General features: G+C 43.6%; 1 protein-coding gene across 1 annotated transcript in view; it reads left to right on the top strand.

Moving 5' to 3' along the window:
• Positions 1–7,631: 7,631 nt before the first annotated feature.
• Positions 7,632–11,398, top strand: part of CHLSN (cholesin) — a 573,216-nt gene continuing 569,449 nt past the window's right edge. Inside the window, exon 1 of the mRNA XM_077449085.1 lies at positions 7,632–7,717. The gene's annotated coding sequence lies outside the window, so the exon portion shown is untranslated. The remainder of the gene's footprint in view (positions 7,718–11,398) is intronic.

Genomic DNA, 11,398 nt, shown 5'->3' with positions numbered 1-11,398 from the left:
TACCGGGTTCATGGGCTTCAGCTGTTTAAATGGCCGAGACGCAGTGATGTCACTCCTGCACATGGGAGTCACAGCCATGGCACAGAGCTCTGAATGTATGGCGCATGCACCAGTGACATCACAGGCTGCTACTAAAGTAAATATCTTCTAACCGATGCACGTTTAAGAGAGGTTTACTGTACTTTCAGGTAAGCCTTACAGTATTATACGCTTACCGGTAGATATAAAGCCAAAAGCAGACTTTACTAATGCTTTAATGCAGCAGAACATGAAATTAAACTTAAACTTTGCTAACCAACTGTCTATTCAGCTGCTCAGCTCAATTCACCTTGTTTGTCATAAGTAACAGTAATAAGTTTTGAATCCCCATTTTTGATGAAAATGTACCCAAACACTAAAATTCAGACCCCTCAATATTTAGTCAATATTAATTACATCTTATACATCAAATTATGCTGTGTTCATTCTCAAAACCAATTCCACAGTTTGGTAGAACAATTGGCTTCATGACACTGTCCAGTCCAAATGTAGAAGGCCAAATCCATGTATGCAGTATATCCAGCAGTGCCACAGTCCACAAGCTTGCTTGTAATAAGAAGAAGTTCAAACCAAGTCAACGTATAGAATTTTATTTGCCTTTTTCATCTTGTGATTTGGTCATCTCTATGTCACCTAGTAAATCCGAAATTGGTCTGTAGATGATCTCGTCAATTTCCGTTTCTTTCCGAAATACTGCCCACGTCAGAACAGCAATGACAAACAAACTGACTGACAGGGCTTTCCACCATGGCTGCTGGTACTCGCTACCAAATGATTTGGCGACAGTCCAATGGCGAGGGTTGGCTTTACTCGTAGAAAACGGTATAGGCTTTGAACTGTCCTCTTCTGTAGAGTCTGTGGGCTTCTTAAAATGGACCATCCGGGCACTGCGGGCAGCAACGAATGACTGCTTTAACCTGCAATATATATATGATGCAATTACTGGGATTGAGTATTTAGAAAGCACCAAGCTTTGCAAGAGCTCATCCAATAGACTAGTCCCAGCATGTAACACATTATACCAGTTCATAAGGACTAACAAGTTATTCTGGGTGGATTACAAGACATGCCAAAATAAAATACAGAGGCTGCATTCACACCTGAGCATTGTGTTTATGAGGGTTTTATTGCGCGTTTGTATGTGCGTTTTAGATCTTTGGTGTTTTTTTAATAGCCAATAGAGAAAATTATAATCTGCTTCATCATTTAAAATATGTTGGTATTGCGCTGTATATAGAATATATATATAAGAAAAAAAAAAAAAAAAAAAAAAAAACAGTGCAATACCAACATATCTTAAGTTTCATATTAAGTGGAAACGGTGTGATCCATTCCGGTAGTAGCAGCAGCCCTTGACATTTGATAGATCACCAGTGGTAGCGCAGGAATAAAACACTATCATTTCTGCTTCATCATTTGTTGCTATGTTTTTCAGCTTTTTCATCCACTTTTTTTTATTATTATTATTTTGGATATGGTTAGGAGTTAGAGCTTATGGTTAGGGGTTAATTAATTTATTAGTTATCTAGTTAGGTTAAAAGTTAGGATTGGGGATAGGATTAGGGTTTGATTTATTATTATTGTGTATTTATTTAGTTAGGGGTTTATTTACTTATTATTATTATTATTGTGTATTTATTTATTTTGTTGGTTAGGATTAGGGGTTTATTTTTATTTACTTATTATTATTGTGCATCTATTTCTATTTCTTTTGTTAGGTTAGGGGTTAGAGCCCGTTCACACAGGGGCAACTCAGGATCAGACTTCAGGTCGCCTCTAGTCGCGCTACATGTAAAAATCAATGTAAGTGAATGAGAACCGTCTTAATGCACACTGCTGAAGTCGCTCCGACTTCAGAAAAGGTTCCTGTACTACTTCTATCCGACTGGTACCCATTGATTTCAATGGAAGTAGCCTCCAAGTCGGATCTCCATCTATATTGAGGCGACTCTCACAGAATAATCAGCTCTCGAGAGGAGACTCCACGCCAAATTTATTTAAAAAATCCGGCGTGGGTTCCCCCTCTGGGAGCATACCAGGCCCTTAGGTCTGGTATGGATTTTAAGGGGAACCCCCTACGCCAAAAAACTGTGTGGGGATCTCCCAAAGGTCCATACCAGATCCTTATCCGAGCATGAAGCCTGGCCGGTCAGGAGGGGGGTGGGGACGAGCGAGCGCCCCCCCCCCAGACCGTACCAGGCCACGTAACATGGGGGTGGTTGGCGCTTTGGACCCAGGACGTGACGTCATAAAGGGGCAGGGTCACTGTGTGACATCACCCAGTGGCCATGCCCTATATCTATATAAGTCGCCGTGCACGTCACACAAGCCAGTACAGCGGAAGACAGCGCTGTGTCAACATCGGAAGAAGAAAGAAGAGGGAAGGAGGACAGAGATGGAGGAGACCGGGCTCCTCCGCTAGTAAAATAGCTCCAAGAAGATAGCGGAGGAGCCCGGGAGAAGACGCCGGACACTGGGAGAAGAGGCCAAACAGAGCGGAGAAGTCAGAAGAAGATCCCCGGAGCTGATTAATAAATTACTTTTAAAACTTGTGTTTTTTATGACACTTTTCCCCAGGTGAATGTGTAGGGGTATGAAGTGCCCCTTACTTATTCACATAGGGTGGGGTGCCGGGATCTGGGGGCCCCCTTATTAAAGGGGGCTCCCGGATTCTGATAAGCCCTCCGCCCACAGACCCCGACAACCAACGGCCAGGGTTGTTGGGAAGAGACCCTTGTCCTCATCAACATGGGGACAAGGTGCTTTGGGGTGGGGGGGCCGCAGGAGACGAGCGAGCGCCCCCTCCGGACCATACCAGGCCGGGTGCCCTCAACATTGGGGGGGGGGGGGCGCTCGCTCGTCTCCACCCCCTTCCTGACCGACCAGGCTTCGTGCTCTGATAAGGGTCTGGTATGGACCTTGGGGGGGGGGGACCCCCACGCCGTTTTTTCGGCGTAGGGGGTTCCCCTTAAAATCCATACTAGGCCTCTGGTATGCTCATGGAGGGGGAACCCATGCCTTTTTTTTATATTTGCCATGGAGTTGCCCCTTGAGAGCTCATTCTCTGATTGGCCACGGCCAAAGTCGCGTTGACAAGTTGTGTCCAAGTTGCCTACAAAAGTCGCGTTGGAAGTCATATTTCCCCTGTGTGAACCGGCTCTTAGGATTAGGGGTTTATTTAATTTACTTATTATTATTATTATTGTGTATTTATTTTGTTAGGTTAGGGGTTTATTTTATTTACTTATTAATACAGTAAAACCTTGGTTTGAGAGCATTTTGCAAGACAAGCAAAATGTTTTAATAAATTTTGACTTGATAAACAAGCGATGTCTTGATATGCACTTGATATACAAGTAGCGTCATGTCACAATGGAGTATAAAAGAGAAGAGAGGTGCCTCAAAGTGTAGCAATATGGTTACATTTAATGAAGGTACAACATTTAGCAACATATTGCTACACTTAGAGGCGCCTCTCTTCTCTTTTATACTCTGTAGCTCTGGCTGGATTTTGCTTCTAATCCCCCTGTAGAGGCTTCCATTTGTGGACATTTTATGGTTACACAACCTATCACATTGCTATAATCTTTTTATATGGACTATAAACTGAAGGACCTATGAATAAATGGTTGTGGAACAAATCATTTGAGTTTCCATTATTTCTTATGGGGAAATTGGCTTTGATATATGAGTGCTTTGGATTATAAGCAGGTTTCTGAAACGAATTATGCTCGCAATCCAAGGTTTTACTGTATTGTGTATTTATTTTGTTAGGTTGGGGTTACAGAGGAGACAGGATGGACAGAGCTCTGCATATGTAAACAAGGGAATAAAATCCAGCACACCCCTTAGTAAAAGCAGCACACTGTGTATACAAAAACACTGGTTTGGCACACATTTAACCCATTCATCACCCTTGGTGTTTTAACCCTTTCCCAGCCAGTGTGATTAGTACAGTGATCAAAAAAATATGCACTGTCACTGTATTAGTGTCACTGGTTCCCACATAAAAATAAAAAAAATCATACACACACATACCATAGTTTGTAGACGCTATAATTTTTGACCAAAAATGCAGCAAGATTTGTAACACCACAACGGAAGCGCAACAGACCAGTGTAAGGACATACACAGAATTTAAAGGGATACATTTTTCTTGAGTTGTTTTTGTGCTAAAGATGCCGATATTGTCCCACAATAAATTCATATTAATTTAAATTCATGAAATTAATTAAAATGTCAAATACAATTATAAAAAAATATATATTTTTTAAAATTGTTATTTTCGGTTTCAAACAAGTACATTCGAAATTTTCGGTTTTCGTACCAAAATGGTTTGGCGCACCTTTAGTGCAAACCAATATACTCTTATTGGGATTTTTTTTTCAAACTCTTCAACCAGAGTTAAAAATGGTGTGCCATTTGTACAGCCCTGACTGCCTGTATTTTTAATTTAGGTAAACCAACAGGGGGTGGTAAAACCGTGGCTCAGCTGCCTGTTTTTACTGTCCACCTAAATAAGCCCTTCATGTGGCAGCAGGGCAGGTGGGCCTCGACACCCATACATGCACTGCTGTCTTGTTCTGAGACACTCTTCATTGGCACCCCCAGAACCCTGGCTGAGTTGTCATTGACAGCTGTGGGTTAAAGCAGAGCTAAAGGCTTAAAACGTATCTGTCCAATGGTCCTGGATCAGCGGCCAGCATCTTCATACACATGGTTGGAAATTCTGACGGGAAAAGTCCAATCGGATTATGTTGTCAGAAAATCCAATCGTTTGTGGGCTCTATCAGACTTTTTCTGTCGGAATTTCCACCTGAAAAAATTTGAGAGCTGGATCTAAAATTTTCCAACAACAAAATCCGATCGGACCTTTTCCGACCGTGTGTAGTGAATTCTGAAGCACAAAGTGCCACGCATGCTCAGAAAAAATTTGGAGACAAAAGCTATTGGCTACTGGCCTCTTTATAGTCCCATCGTACTTGTTTTACGTCACCTCGTTCTGAATGATCGGATTTTCCGACAACTTTTTGCGACCGTGTGTATGCAAGACAAATTTCGGCCAAAATCCGTCTGAAAAAAATCTGACGGATTTTGTGGTTGGAATGTCTTCATTGGTCAGCGGGGGGATGACGCCCTGCATGTGCAGAAGGCTGTCATCCTGGTACTCACAGACCGGCCTGGCGCTGTAAGGTAAGCTGTGCATGCGCAGCTCAGTTTTCAGTGCTGGAGAAGACAGCGAGCAGGAAGGTAGAGGCATTTTACTGTGGAAGAGGCAGTGCATGTATCTTTAGCGATAAATAGCCTGTCTGCTCTCGCTGTTTCCTACAGTGGAACTTCAGTCCCGCTTTAACTACTCAAGATCAGTAGGAGGGGCTCCCGATGAGCACTGTGGAGCCAATTATAGCCCCCCCCCCCCCCCCCCCACACACACACACACACGTGAGCGGGAGCCCCCGTATCTTTTGCAATAAAAAGCCTGCTCTTTGTCACCACTCAACTTTAGTTCCTCTTTAAAGTATCACTAAGGATGGATTCACACCTACGCATTTTTTTTGTACATTTTGCAGATCTGCACTGCAGTCCATTTAACATGGCTTCCTATGGAACATGTTCTAAAGTGAAAATCTGCAAAATGCAAAAAGCACTAAAAATGCATAGGTGTGAATCCAACCTGCTGTCTGTGCCCTCCTAAGGTCACTCTCTCTATTTGTCCTGTTTATCATTATCAAAAATTAAAGTAAAAGAAAATCCTAAATTTTGGGTGGACACCAGGACAGGAATAGAGGGGAAACCTTCTAATGGGGACACTAGTTCTGCTGACTTGCTGGGATTCCCTCACTTTTCAGGGATCTCCTCTCATTTCCTGTTTCTTGCTATGATACAGGAAGTGAAGGAAAATCTCCACCATGGGCCACAGATGGCAAAAAAAAAAAAACTGGCAGAGGTTATAACCCTTCCGTATTCTATCCAAAATAAAAACGTTTTGCCTTTGGTTCCGCTTTAATGTATTCTTCTATCTCAGCTCGATGTTTACCCAGATTTACAGGGATCTGCGGGACTATTGGCAGGGGTCCTGTGATCTGAATGTTATTTCCATAGGAGAAGGTGGAAATCTACATAGTGATGACACTTCTCAGATTCCCCCCCCATTCCCATCCTTCAGTTACTGGTCCTTCCATCCACCAATCAAAGCACAGACAAGTCTCCCCTGACAACGGCCACCCTCTTCCATCCAATCAGAGGATTTTTACCTACCAGCCTGTCTGTATTCTACACAGAGCCCACTTCATCATTCTTCTCCTTTATCGGCCTGATTCAGGTCGCAACTTCCCTCATCGCACTGGAACACAATTAGTCAACACTCTCACACATGCTCTGAAGGTCGCCGGAAGCGGAAGTGACTCCACATAGCAGCTTGCTCCCTGTAAGCGCCATATTAAGTCCTGGCAAAGTCACTAGCCATCGTAACACGACATTTACTTGAAATCTCTCCCTAAAACATAATATAATGTGCAGTGTATGCCTAAGATGTAGAGCGGAATGATTGTAATAATATCACTTGAAAGCCGGAGTCTCGATCTGGACGTACAACGGGCAGCACACTAGGAAGTACTAGGCGGCCCTCTAGTGGTCATTGGTGGTAACACTGCAATTACATGTTTTTATAGAGCTACACTATGGACAGCTGGTGAGTCCTAGGCTGCCCTCTAGTGGTTATTCGTGGTACACTGCATTTACATGGACAGCTGGTGAGTCCTTCGCGGCCCTCTAGTGGTCATTCATGATACACAGCAATGGTATATTTTTATACTGTTACCGGGGCAGCCGATGAGTCCTAGGCGGCCCTCTGGTGGTCATTGGTGGTAACACTGCAATTACATGTTTTATAGTGCTAGGCTATGGGCAGCTGATAAGTACTCGACGGCCCCTCTAGTGGCCATTTGTGGTACACTACAATGATATATTTTCATATTGTTACTATGAGGAACCGATGAGTCTAGCGGTCTTTGGAAGTACAACGCAATTACATGTATTTATAGAGCTACTATGGGCAGCTGGTGAGTCTTAGGCGGCCCTCTAGTGTTCATTTGTGGTACACCGCAATTGTATATTTTTATAGTTACTATGTGAAGCCCTCTAGTGGTCATTGTTGGTACGTTGCAATTATAGATTTGTACAATGTTAATATGGGGACACTATGTGCAGCCAATAAGTTCTGGACGGCCTTCTAGTGGCCACTAGTGGTACATTGCAATGACATTTATATATATATATATATATATATATATATATATATACATAAGCATATATATATATATATATATATAGATAGATATATATATATATATATACATACACATATATATATATAGATAGATAGATACAAATTTGTTTTTTAACACCACAATCTGTTATTTTCTTCCTAAAACGTATAGTTCGTAGCAGATGGAAACAGAAACCCCTTTTGCATCTCATTCTCCTGTCACATTTTTTCCTCATTTCCAATGAAGGCATGCATGCATCGAACTTGAAGTACGCATGCGCAACACCTGATAGCCGCTGATCGCCTTGTGCGCATGCGCCGTCATTGAGCGCTGTGTGCCGGTGAAGGGGCGTGTTTTGTTAGTGAGCGGCGTGCAGAAGAAGGAAGTGATTGTGTAGTCAGCGCAGCCACGTGAGTTGTGTGACTTTATTATTATTGTGTGTCCGTGACTGGCTGTACAGGGGAGGGAACCGCCACATGTCTGGCGGGATAGGGGGTGACTGTTCAGTAGGGGGGTGTGTAGTAACCCATAGTAACAACTAGTCAGGTCTCACTTTCCAGCAGCCAGCTGAACGAGCATCCTGAGTGGATGTTGGAGGGACAGGTCACTATGTATGTTATGAGTCGTACCAGTGACCCCTTCATGGCTGAAACAATTTTGTCAGAAAAAGTAGCTTTTGCTGCGGACAGTTGAATGTCATCATTACAGCAAAGATTCAGTCTGGAGTCGCACTGCGTGCGTTCAACCTTCAGCGGTGGAATTTATTGCACAGTTATATTGGACCAGCCTGGACCAATGTGTGTTCTAAGGATGAGCTCCGGCGTGTTCGCACAGCCCACATGCAGAGCCCGCCAGGAAGTCGGCACTGCGCTAATCACAAGCAGTGAGACATTTCCCGATCTCTGCAGCGGCGCTTTGGGACAATGTCTCGCTGCTTGTGATTAGCGCAGTGCCAACTTCCTGGCGGGCTCTGCACACACACCGGAGCTCATCCTTCCTGTGTTCCATAGCTGAGTGCTCGCCATCGAAGCGAAGAACCACTAGTGGTCACCACCACACGTTTTATGTGTCCACTTCTGATTGACCGCCCCGCTGCATAGAAACCGCTGGAGGTCACTCACTCAGCATCGGCTCCATTTACAGAATACTTTGAATTTTTTCCTAATGAATGCAAGGTTGTCTTTGATCGGATGAGGTTGAGATGCCGACCTCACCAAAAGCCTCTCCAGCTCGTCCAACCAGAGAACAGTTTGCATTCATTGAGAAAAATGTAAACGCAATCTGTGATAGACGCTTGTGTCGAGTGAGTGATGACCTGTGGTTACTGTGTGTAGCGGGACAGCTGCTTGGCACAGGATGTGGAAGACCATAAGGATCATTGTGGTAGCAGCTCTACTACAGTGATTTCTACTTCCACAGGTGTACTCATACATGAGTCTGAAGTCACCTGACACTCTCAAAGCCAAGTGCTGTGATGGTTGTTCAGCGTCCAAACCCGCCAGAGGTACCCCCCCCTCCAGCATGTTCGCGCAGTCCAGAGCCTGCTGGGAAGTTGGCGCTGCACTAATCACAGGCACGATACATTTCCCGATATCTGCAGCCACGCATCGGAACAATGCCTGACTGCTTGTGATGGGCGCAGTGCCGACTTCCTGGCGGGCTCTGCACATGGGCTGTGTGAACATGCCAGAGCTCATCCTTAATAGACAGCAGAGGCATTCTACTTCCTGTAGCAGCATGTACAAGCAGCTTGCCATGGGGGCACCCAAGCTGCAGCTCTGTGTGTCCATTCAGACACGGAGCCGCAATTTGATCCCTCTGCCTCTCTCTCCTCATTGGCTAACTGACTTTGACAGCAGCCAATGGCACATCTGCTGTATTTCAGCCAATCAGAAGGGAGGCCGACGCACTCGTGGACATTGCTGGATCAAGATGGGGCTCAGAAAAGTGTTGGGGGGGGGGGGGGGGGCTGCACACAGAAGGCTCTTTATTTTAATCTGTAGAATGCATTAAGATAAACCTGCTGCCTTTACAATCACTTTAACCACTTGACCACTGGGCACTTAAACACCCTTAATAACCAGACCAATTTTCAGCTTTCGGTGCTCTCGCATTTTGAATGACAATTACTCAGTCATGCAACACTGGACCTATATGAAATTTTTGTCCTTTTTTTCACACAAATAGAGCTTTCTTTTGGTGGTATTTAATCACCGCTGGGTTTTTTTTTTTTGTGCTATAAAAGAAAAAATACCGAAAATTCTGTAAAAAAACTAATTTCTTTGTTTCTGTTAGAAAATTTAGCAGATTAGTAATTTTTTCTTCATAAATTTTGGCCAAAATTTATACTACTACATATCTTTGGTAAAAATAAGTACAAATTGGTGGATATTATTTGGTCTTTGTGAAAGGTATTGAGTCCACAAGCTATGGTGCCAATATCTGAAAATTGATCACACCTGAAGGACTGACGGCCTATTTCAATTCTTGAGACCCTAACATGCCAGAAAAGTACAAATACCCCCCAAATTACCCCTTTTTGGAAAGAAGACATTCCAAGGTATTTAGTAAGAGGCATGATGAGTTTTTTGAAGTTGTCATTTTTTCCCACAATTCTTTGCAAAATCAAGATTCTTTTTACTTTTTTTTTTTTTTTCACAAAATTGTCATATTATCAGGTTATTTCTCACACGCATACCACAAATTACACCCCAAAACACATTCTGCTATTACTCCCGAGTATGGTGATACCACATGTGTGAGACTTTTACACAGCGTGGCCACATACAGAGGCCCAACATGCATGGAGCGCCATCAGGTGTTCTGGAGCACCCAGGACAATTCTGACATTTCTCTCCTACATGTAAAAATCATAATTTATTTGCTAGAAAATTACATAGAACTCCAAAACATTATATATGTTTTTTTAGCAAACACCCTGGAGAATACAATGGTGGTCTTTGCAACTTTTTATCTCGCACGGTATTTGCGCAGTAATTTTTCGAATGCTTTTTTTTGGAAAAAAAAACTGTTTTGTGCTTAAAAAAAAAAAACACAGTAAAGTTAGCCCAATTTTTGCATAATGTGAAAGATGAAGTTACGCTGAGTAAATAGATACCTAATATGTCACTCTTCAAAATTGCACACGCTCGTGGAATGGCGGCAAACGTCGCTACTTAAAAATCCCCATAGGCGACGATTTACATTTTTTTTACTGGTTATATGTTTTGAGTTACAGAGGAGGTCTAGGGCTAGAATTATTTCTCTCGCTCTAATGTTCGCAGCGATACCTCACATGTGTGGTTTGAACACCGTTTTCATATGTGGGCGGGACTTACGCATGCGTTCGCTTCTGCATGCGAGCACATGGGGACAGGGGCGCTTTAAAAAAAACATTTTTTTTTATTGTTCATTTTACTTTATTTATTTTAGTTTGACATTTTTTTCCCCAAAAATAATTTTTTTGATCACTTTTATTCCTATTACAAGGAATGTAAACATCCCTTGTAATAGGAATATGGCATGACAGGTCCTCTTTACAGTGAGATGTGGGGTCAATAAGACCCCACATCTCACCTCTAAGCTGGGAAGCCTGAAAAAAAAAAAAAGATTCTGGCTTTGATCGTATTAGCGATTCGGTAGAAGCACCGGAGGGCGGAGGGCGGCGGGAGATGTCTATGGCTGGGTATTGCAGGGTATCACCGACTATGGCTGGGTATCTCAGAGCATGGTGTTGCAGAGTACTGCGTTGCAGAGCATTGCAGGGTATTGGCGGGTGTTGCAGAGCATTGCAGAGTGTTGCAGGGTATTGGCGGGTGTTGCAGAGCATTGCAGAGTGTTGCAGGGTATCGGCGGGGGTTGCAGAGCATTGCAGAGTGTTGCAGGGTATCGGCGGGGGTTGCAGAGCATTGCAGAGTGTTGCAGGGTATCGGCGGGGGTTGCAGAGCATTGCAGGGTATCGGCGGGGGTTGCAGAGCATTGCAGAGTGTTGCATAGTATTGCAGGGTATTGGCGGGTGTTGCAGGGTATTGCAGAGCGTTGCGGAGTGTTGCAGGGCATTGCGGAGTGTTGCAGGGCATTGCGGAGTGTTG

The sequence above is a fragment of the Lithobates pipiens genome, unplaced genomic scaffold, assembly GCF_037356315.1.
Source record: "Lithobates pipiens isolate NorthernLeopardFrog02 unplaced genomic scaffold, aLitPip1_a1.2 Scaffold_22, whole genome shotgun sequence".
Classification (NCBI taxonomy): Eukaryota; Metazoa; Chordata; class Amphibia; order Anura; family Ranidae; genus Lithobates; species Lithobates pipiens.
The sequence above is the reverse complement of the archived record's forward strand: the minus strand, read 5'-3'. Positions and strand labels throughout refer to the sequence as shown.